The sequence below is a fragment of the Cebus imitator genome, unplaced genomic scaffold, assembly GCF_001604975.1.
Source record: "Cebus imitator isolate Cc_AM_T3 unplaced genomic scaffold, Cebus_imitator-1.0 Scaffold281, whole genome shotgun sequence".
Taxonomy (NCBI): Eukaryota; Metazoa; Chordata; class Mammalia; order Primates; family Cebidae; genus Cebus; species Cebus imitator.
The window spans coordinates 1097084-1104009 of NW_016107596.1; the positions used below are offsets into that span (position 1 = coordinate 1097084).

The 6926-nt window shown below is 44.5% G+C and overlaps 1 protein-coding gene across 7 annotated transcripts in view; it reads left to right on the plus strand.

Moving 5' to 3' along the window:
* Positions 1-6926, plus strand: part of TAMM41 (TAM41 mitochondrial translocator assembly and maintenance homolog) — a 59055-nt gene that overhangs the window by 32141 nt on the left and 19988 nt on the right. For 2 of the 7 annotated variants that reach the window (XR_001817291.1, XR_001817292.2), the window contains exon 6: positions 3989-4112. The exons of the other annotated variants lie outside the window; for them this stretch is intronic. The gene's annotated coding sequence lies outside the window, so the exon portion shown is untranslated. The remainder of the gene's footprint in view (positions 1-3988; positions 4113-6926) is intronic. 7 annotated transcript variants of the gene reach the window in all.

Below are 6926 nucleotides of genomic sequence, written 5' to 3' on the forward strand. Positions count from 1 at the left end.
ACACAGAGTTTCGCTCTTGTTACCCGGGCTGGAGTGCAATGGCGCGATCTCGGCTCACGGCAACCTCCTCCTCCTGGGTTCAGGCAATTCTCCTGCCTCAGCCTCCTGAGTAGTTGCGATTACAGGCACGTGCCACCATGCCCAGCTAATTTTTTTGTATCTTTAGTAGAGACGGGGTTTCACCATGTTGACCAGGATGATCTCGATCCCCTGACCTTGTGATCCACCCACCTCGGCCTCCCAAAGTGCTGGGATTACAGGCATGAGCCACCGCGCCTGGCCTCTGATTGGTTTTCTAACACTTCTACTGAATTTTTAATTTTTTCCAAATGTTCTTTTTTATAGCATTCTACTCTTGTATTATGGATGCATTATTTTCTCTAATCTCTTTAATGATCTTTACTGTAACTTTTGAAGAGTTGGTCTTGCTGTCTCACATTGTTTCTTTCTCTGATAGTTCCTTTTGTTTGTTCATTTACTCTTGTCTGTTATGTTAGAAGCTTTTCTGAAATGTCTGAATTTCCTTCCTGGCCTGTTTTTTTTAAATAATTAATCAATTAATGAATTTGAGAGGGGATTTCACTCTGTCACCTAGGCTGCAGTGTAGTGACATGATCATAGCTCACTGTAGCCTTGAACTCCTGCACTCAAGTGATCCTGCCATTTCAGCCTCCTGAGTACCTGGGACTACAGGCCCATGCCAGTATGCCCAGCTGATTTTTTTATATATGTGTGTGTATCTATATCTATGGATAGATATAGATATATACACGTACACATACATATATACACACATACATACATACACACACATATATAATTGTACCCATATGATCTGAGACATTACATTTTTTTTTTTTTTGTAGAGACAGGGTCTCACTTTGTTGCCCTGGCTGGTCTCGAACTCCTAGGCTCAACTATCCTCCTTTCTTGGCCTCCCAAAGTCCTGGGATTACAGGCAAGAGCCACCATGCCTGGCTCTATCTAGCCTGTTTATTTAAAGAATGAGGCACTAAAATGCAGACTGGAGGTTCTTTGCGATATATCAGACTTATCAACTGGTGGGCTTGACTATAGGATTATGAAGCAAGGACCTACCTGTTTTGTTTGGTTTTGTTTTGTTTTTTTGAGATTGAGTCTCTCTCGGTTGCCCAGGCTGCACTGCGGTGGCTCGATCTTGGCTCACTGCAACCTCCATATCCCAGGTTCAAGCAATTCTTGTGCCTCAGCCTCCCGAATAGCTGGAACTATAGGCATGTAACACCACACCTGGCTAATTTTTGTATTTTTAGTAGAGACAGGGTTTCACCATGTTGGCCAGGCTGGTCTCCAACTCCTGACCTCAAGTGATTTGCCCACCTCGGCCTCCCAAAGTGCTGGGATTACAGGCATGAACCAACGCTTCTGGCCAAGGATCTGGCTGTTTTATTGGAGGATCTCAAATATCAGTGTCTGTAGAATTTCTCCAGAGATATTCCATTCTCTGGCTAGAGGACAGGGAAGTATAATGTGTCTAGCTACCAATTTTCTAGAAACCGAGCAAGGAAAAAGGCCTAGGAATTTTGTCCCACTATGAAGATAAAAGTATCCAGAATCTTTCCTATGGCCTGTAAAAGCCTGCATAATCTAGTTTCTAATTGGTTTCTTTTCTGGGGAAATTTACAAGAGTAAGTTTGAGGGACAGAGCTACAGCTCCCAGTGCTGCATCTGGCCTTGAGGCTGCAACTAAGACTCATCTTCTGCCGCCTCTGCGACCCATCCAGATTCCCTTCACCCTCATCTGCCACTTCTGCTTGTCTAGACAGGGTGGCCCAGACCCTCATCTTGGAGGAGTCTGGAGGACCCTGGCTACCACATTTGTCCACTTACCATCAAAATTGGGCAAGGGATACTAAGAGATGTGTATCAGCACCCCCAGCTCCTGATGACCAGGGCCTATTGCTCCTGCCAGTGACTCATTGCCTTATCTGCTGGACTTTTGGCATGGGATTCTGAATTGATTGGGTTGCAGTTGTAGCTTAAAGTTAAGGGGATGCTTACTGTGTCCTCTGGTAGAAGCATCCCTTCTCCAGGAACTGGGACCTCTAGACCCACAGCCCTAGAGTTGTGGTGATAGGAAGCAGTGTTCCGGAGTGGGCTCCCGGGAATGACTGTAAGCAAGGTCATTTTTCCTTCTACCCTTGGTCCCCAGGCCCATGTCTTCTGCCAATTGGGAATATAGTACTGTGTAATGGTGATTGATTCAGGCTGTGTAGCACAGCCCATGGTCGCAGGACAGTGTCTTCAAGCCGTGCCTCTCCTGTTCCTTGATGGCTCTTTCATAGTTTTCCAACAGTGGCACATTGACATTTTGGGCCATATAATTCTTTATCGTGGGGGACAAAAATTGACGCCCTTTGAAGCCACTGCCATCCCAGGCTGGCAGCTGAGGTGCGTTTTGTGGTAGGAACAGTGGAGCCACAGTCTTATGCCCATTGCTGCACCTCTGCCCTGCCTTTGCTCTAAAGTGGATCCCCTAAGTGATGTTATGTGGTATACCATGTTGCTTAATCAGACATTCTGTGAGTCTTGTGCAAGGGGACTGACTAGGCCCTGTAGGCAGGAAGGGCAAACCCATGGCTGGGAATATGTATCACTTCTAAGTCAAGGTGAACTGCTGCCCCTTCCCAGGTTGGAGGGGTCCAGTGTCATCAACTTACCACCAAATGGTTCGTTAGTCTCAAAAGATGATCCTCTGTCAGGATCTCAGCATTGGCCTCTTGAGATCAGGATGGACTTTCAATAGCAGCGACAGCTAAATCAGCCTTGTTAAGTAGACATCCATGATACTGGGTTTAGGTATAGCCTCTGTCCCTGGCACCATGGGCATTCCTCTTATGAACCCCTTGTGCCACCACTGGCACCACAGAGGCTATTGAGTCAACTGGCTGAATTATTCTTTTGGTTGTTGTCACCTCTTTCATGATTCCTGGTAGGCATAAATACATAATACAAAGATCTTCACATTTGGTGCCCATTCCCATGAGTCCATCAGTTTCTTGGCCCCAGTCTCCCAATCTTTTTCCTTTTTAGGCTCCTAGCTGACCAGTGAATCACTCTCCACTCCCCATGAGTCTTTACATATTCTAATCTTGGGCCACCTTGTTCTCCATATGACATGGATGACCAGGGACACCACCTGAAGCGTGCCCATGGAAGGATTTCCCCTCATCAGCATCTTTCAGGACTGTCCCTGAGTATGGCTGTAGTGCAAATGCCGTCTGTTTTCAGCTCGTATACGCCAAACCAAATCGTCCATGAAGCAAGTTTGGTTCTTTTTCCTCCTTCAAAAGCTAGTCGCAAGGGAGTCTCTGTGTAGACACATGCATGAACTAACAAAGAAGCGCTAGTGCAGTGCTGGTGGGGATTACAGGGTCTCAGCTCCCTGCTTGTGCTGTTCACTGTACCCTCTGGCCTTGCTCGTGCCCAGTGCTGGCAGACCTCTTCCATCCTACAGTGAATTGCTGTTGAGCCTGCCTGACCTAATGACTTGGTAAATCTAACAGATCCCAGCAGGCCGGGCGTGGTGGCTCATGCCTGTAATCCCAGCACTTTGGGAGGCCAAGGCGGGGTGGATCACGAGGTCAAGAGATCGAGACCATCCTGGCCAACACGGTGAAACCCCATCTCTACTAAAAATACAAAAAAATTAGCTGGGCCTGGTGGCCCGTGCCTGTGGTCCCAGCTACTCAGGAGGCTGAGGCGGAAGAATCACTTGAACCCAGGAGGCAGAGGTTGCAGTGAGCCGAGATTGCGCCACTGCACTCTAGCCTGGTGACAGAGCAAGACTCCGTCTCAAAAAAAAAAAAAAAAAAACACCCACAGATCCCAGCTTGTGATGAACATCTTTGATGTGGTTATGTGATATGACACGATCAGAAACTGCATCTTTACCAAGGACCAAATACCCAGGAGCTGACTTCAAATTGTGTGTGGTTCTTCACTGCAGATGGCAAGGCCTTGCTCCAGAACCCTAGCAATCTACATTGGGATTTTCCTACTGGGGCTCACTATAAGCTTCACATGGCTTCTTTTTACACTGCAGATTCCTTTAGAACCACAGAGTCTACAAGGTCGTATAGCCCAACTGGCAGGGCTGATTACACTGCTGCCTGGACCTGTTGCAAAGCTCTTTCCGTTTTGGGCCCCTCACAAAGCCATCATCCTTTCATCTCACTTGGTAAATGGGTCTGAGCATTATTCCCAAACATGGAATATGCTGCCTTCAGAACCTGAAGAGGCCCACCATTGTGTCTTTTTCTTAGTGGTGAGAGGCACAAGATGCAGTTGGTTGACCTTTACTTTGATGGAGTCAGGGGGGATGTCCCAGCATGCTCCTGACTGCTTGACCCCTAAAAACTTCATTGATGTGGTAGGCTCTTGAAACTTCATGAGGTTTCTTCCAGGTACCTCCTTCCCTCTGGAATGCATATATCTACCAAGACCTCCAATGTCCTTGTCCTTTATTGCTTACCAGGTGACAGTAACAATATATCACTCATATTGTAGACCAACATCATATTATACAGACGGGCCCAATAATCTGGCTTGTTTTGGATATCTTATGCAGAGCATGAGAGAGTTAACATATCCCTGAGACAAACTGCAAGGTACACTGTTGTCTGTCTTTTGTAAATGTGAGCTGCTTCTGCCCCTTTCCTAACAGGGATGTAAAAGAATGCATGCACCAGGTGGGCCTCATCAGTTAACCTGGAGTTCTACTGACCTCCTCTAGCAGATTTACCGTATCTGGCACAGCAGATACAGGTGGGGTTTCTACTCACTTGGTAGTCAGTCGATTGTAATCCAGGATCCATTTGGTTACTGCAAGGGCCAGACTGTGATGGGACCCATCAATCCTTGGATTTGTCAGAGTTTTCTAGAGAAACAGAATCAATAGGATCTCTTTCTCTCTCTCTCTCTTCCCCCCTCCCCTCTCATTTTCTCTCTCTCTGTGTACATGTGTGTCTGTATTTAGGTACATACAGAAAGAGAAAGAGGGATGTATTTTAAGAAATTGTCTCATACAGTTGGAGGAGCTGGAAGATTAGAAATATGTAGGGCGGGCCAGGAGACTGGAGACCCAGGGAAGTTGGTGTTGCAGTCTTGAATCTGAAAGCTGTTTCAAGGCAGAATTTCTTTTTCAGGGGACCTTAGTCTTAAGGCCTTCAACCAACTGGATGAGATTCACCTGTAATATGGAAGATACTCAGCTTTACTTATAAAAATCTACTGATTTAAATGTTAATTAATTCTAAAAAATATGCTGACAGCAACGTTCAGATGGGTGTTTTATCAGGTAACTAGGCACTGTAGCCTTGTGCTATAGCGTTATAGCCTAGCTGAGTTTACACATAAAATTATCTGCCATATCCCTACATTTAGGTCTCTGCCACTCCTCCTAGGATATGGTTTTATTTTTGATGTACTCTTTTGGCCAGGGGGAAAGAATGGCAGCTTCACCCCTGTAATCCTAGCACTTTGGGAGGCTGAGGCGGATGGATCACTTGAGGCCAGGAGTTCGAGACTAGCCTGGCCAACATGACAAAACCCCTTCTCTACTAAAAATAAAAAAGTTAGCCGAGTGTGGTATGTGCCTGTAATCCCAGCTACTCTGGAGGCTGAGGCATGAGAATTGCTTGAGCCTAGGAAATGGAGGTTGCAGTGAGCCGAGATTGCACCACCATACTCCAGCCTGGGCAACAAAGCGAGACTCTTTGTCTCAAAAAAATAAATAAATAAACAAAATAAAATATTAGCTTTATTCGTGAATAATTCATACACCATAAAAGTTAGTGGTTTTAGTATAGTCACAGAGCTGCACAGCCATCACCACAATATAATTTTAGAAGCTTTCTGTCACTCCATACCTATTAGCAGTCCCCAGTTCTCCCCTCCCCCAGGCAACCACTAATCCACTTTCTGTCTTGGTAGATTTGCCTGTTCTAGACAGTTCATGTGAATGGAATCATACAATATAAGGTTTTTTCCATATCTGCTTTTTTCTTAAGTTGACATATAATAATTGTATCCATATCTGCTTTTAAAATCCAATTTGACTTTCACAATTTAGCTGAATGCTTTCACTTTCGTATTTTAATGGGAATTAGTGTAAGGAAAATGAGACTAGACCAAATTTTTAAATCATGTTACCTGATATTTTATCTTTTCACCCACATGCTTTCAAGTAAAAATTCCAGTGCACTATTTTCCTCAAGAGAAAGCAGTGGCAAATACTACTTTCTAATTTTTTTTTTTTTTTGAGACAGAGTCTTGCTCTGTTGCCAGGCTGGAGTGCAGTGGCACAATCTTGGCTCACTGTAACCTCTGCCTCCCAGGTTCAAGTAATTCTCCTGCCTCAGCCTCCTGAATAGGTGGGACTACAGGTGTGTGCCACAATGCTCAGCTAATTTTTATATTTTAATAGAGATGAGGTTTCCCCGTGTTGGCCAGGATGGTCTCAATCTCTTGACCTTGTGATCTGCCCACCTCAACCTCCCAAAGTGCTGGGATTACAAGTGTGAGCCACCACACCCAGCCAACTTTCTAATTTTTTATATGTCACTCAAGCCATTCTGACATCTCTAAAATTCCTGGAAGCTTCATAGGTAAAGCATAACTTAAATATAAGTTTATTCTACCTAATCCCAATATGTGGCCTCAAAACATAAGTCCATAAATGTCATTTCTAAGATTATTTTACAGAAATACTCACATTTGTTGTCATTTTTGTAGCCAAAGCTAGAGGATGGGGCCTGTGAATTTAGAACCATCCTAATGATAAATATCAAATATTTAGATGAAAACCTAAATATTCACCCCTCTACCTTCATTTAGAGCCACTAAATAATAACATCTTTTTTTTTTCTTTTTTTTTTTTTTTTTTT